We start from the raw sequence: 3,148 nt of genomic DNA on the forward strand, positions 1-3,148 counted from the left end.
TAAGCCACCTCACTCCTTCACCTTTTGCCCAACAAACACTTCATTGCCTTCTTTTACTTGGGAAGTTCACACACGGGAAATTAAGCCACAGAACTTGGAAAAAAAACAAGCAAACAATGTAAATACTTTAATGCTAACATGATACACTGGATTCTTTTTTTTTTTTGGTTGATATTGTCATGGTAATTACTATCAATATGACTGTAATTTTATTATTCCATAGTGAAAGTTGTTCTGATGAATTGTGAGTGTACAGTGACACAATTTTCTGTGACTATGTATTTAAAGTCAAAGCTGAAACACTGCTGCTATCTGACGGTGACTGTAAAATTGCTTCTGTTGGTTATTTATTGACGGTCCTGCAAACAGACCAATTATTCTACTGTTGTTACACAGATGAGGGGGGGGGGGGACATGGGGTACATTTATCAAGGGGCAGGCTTTTCTGGAATTCTTTTGGAATATATCTTTTGCACTGAGACACAAAAATGTTATACTGTACATTTTTATAACAATATAACCTACAGTGGGCATCACAAATGTAAAACTAGCTGTCATGTGGAATGTTAGACCGTCTTTTGCAATTGCAATGTACTGCTTTTACACGAATGTGCTGTTTGTCCTTAAAGGGAATAATTCCAAAGTCCAGCTGCCTGTGGAGAGAAGGGGGGAGGGGCAGGATTACGTACTTCAGAGACCTCAAACTACGACCTCACCTCCCTGTTCTTTTCTGACAGGACCTGTGTGACACCACATTCATAAACAATAAATGTTTTCTTTCTTTGCCTCAGTATTACTCTGCTTTCAAAGCTTTTAAATGTAGTGCAACCGGTGAACCTCACACAAAGACGTCACATTGCAATTCTTTTCCTAATGGAAACTGGTGGTATTCAGACAGTGAGATAAGACGTTGTCAAGAGCGTCTGCCCAGAAACAGCACGAGAGATAAATAATTCTCCCACAGAGCAGAATGAAGGCAGCTTCGGAGCATACCATCAATATGCAGCCTCTCTCTTCCTTGCTTTATGTCTTATTAGGCTTGATTCATCAAGACCTCTTTATCATCCTGTGCTGTGAACATGGCAAATCTTATACATTTTTTGAGAGGAGAAAGATGGAATTATAAATTCTTTTTTTGCAAGTGTGCATATGGTGCCACAGCTAATCTCTGATAAACTGGATTGGGAGTCCACAGCCGTGCTAGCAGCATTTGGCTGCATGTAAGATACTTAAATACTTACATACTTATGTTAGAGGTTCCATCTTCGTCTAACATATTAGCATGCTAACATTCAATCATTAAAGTACATTGCAGGAGATGGGAATGTTAGTTTTAAAAATCAGCAGTTAACTGTACAGCAGGGGTCCCCAAACTACGGCCCGCGGGCCGGATCCGGCCCATTTCCACATTTGGCTTGGCCCCCTGAACAATACCAGAGACCCAAAATAAAATTTACTTATTTTCCTTTCCATAGAACATGAGTAGCCTCCCTTTTATATTTAATGATGGTCACATACGGCCAGAAAGTCAATGTTCTGTAATATCAACTTATTACATAGTAATTACTTTGTAATAACAGGGCAAGTTTCCTCACCTCCACCTGGCATGGTTGGCAGCATTGTTGAGGGGGGCAAAATGGCACCGGTATCGAATCCCACTACGGGAATGAGATGGAGCAGGGGCAAGAGGGCAGGAGCAGAGTGGAGCAGAGCAGTGGTCCAGTTCACTCCACCCAGGCAAGGCCCTGGGCCTACCCTGCCGCCCCTACTCCAACCCCACTCCCACAGTCGGATGCGAACCCAGTTCCTCCGGCTGCGAGTCGGTAACCCTACCGACCACGCCACCGTATAGGCGAGGAAACTTGAGGTATTCTCAGACCACAGCGTGTTGTTATGTTGTACGGTGTTGCTCTGTTGTTGTGTTGTTATGTTGTGCTTTTTCCTTTTGTGTTATGTGAAGTGGGCGTGTCTCAGACCAGGTGACGTCGTACTGGATTCAAAACCAGTGCCTCTGGTCTAAAGTCAACAATGCTACTGTCCATTTATCCTAACGCCTGACAGGATAACATCTAGGTGGTGTAGCGGGTAGTGCACTTGACTCCCTGCTAGAAGGTCTTGGGTTCGAAACCAAGGCGTGCAGCATTCAGGTTTTTTACAATAATTTGAGGTTTGTTGTTTGCTCCTCTGCAGCTGTATTGGATCAGCTGATTGATCCAGTCGTTCTTTGCCTCTGCACTTCGTGATAGTGCTGGAGAGAGACTGATTTTGGGTGTGAGAGGCATTGCGTGTGTGACACTCGATTCATGTCACTGTGTGTAGTCATGCCAATGCATAAACTTGAATTAAGATTGTACTTGAATTTTAAGGTTTTCATATGGTAGATGTTGCTGCCAATTCACATATTTTATTATTTCCATGTGTTTGTGCTAAGCTGAACAAGCCATCTCTCAGCTGCTGCAAACACAAATGCGGCATCTGTCTTCTCATCTCATCTCTTTATTAAAACTGGCATTCAAGGCTGTCGAAGGGGAGAGCACGAACATTTTTCTTTTAGATTTGCAAGCAAAACATTTATTTTTAGAGTAGAATAGAGAAGAAAAAACAAACATATTAATATTCTCCCAATTACCAATCAGGAGTTGCTTTCTCATTTAAATGTTGCAAATGCAGCATTTATTTACAGCACCAGACAAAGGAGAAATAAAATGAATTGCTCATCTTCACCTTGGCTGCGACTGCGGCAGCTAATTATACTTATCAGTTTACTTGGAGTATTTCTGTTCGGCATTGAGGATGTGATGGAATGTTACTGCAGGGCATTTAAAGTTCTGACACTTTTCTTCTCTCTTTGACTGAGTATTAAAAGTTAAAATACACAAAATGTTGACAGACAAAGAGCAGCCTGAGCAATGCACATATAAACTGTATCAATCCATACTCGTATCACACATGCTTTAATTTAAAGAGCTGTGTTGTTCTCTGATTGGCTGTCTTTTCAGTGGCAGAAGATGAAACAACTAAATTATTCTGAACTGATTCAGTTGATACTGAGAAGGGAAGTAAATTGAAGCACAAAATTAGACACTGGCTAAATCAACACAAAACCTTCCACAGTATATGTTATTGTATTTTCAGTCATTTCCCTGGC

This window comes from Brachionichthys hirsutus, chromosome 4, assembly GCF_040956055.1.
Source record: "Brachionichthys hirsutus isolate HB-005 chromosome 4, CSIRO-AGI_Bhir_v1, whole genome shotgun sequence".
In the NCBI taxonomy this organism is placed as follows: domain Eukaryota; kingdom Metazoa; phylum Chordata; class Actinopteri; order Lophiiformes; family Brachionichthyidae; genus Brachionichthys; species Brachionichthys hirsutus.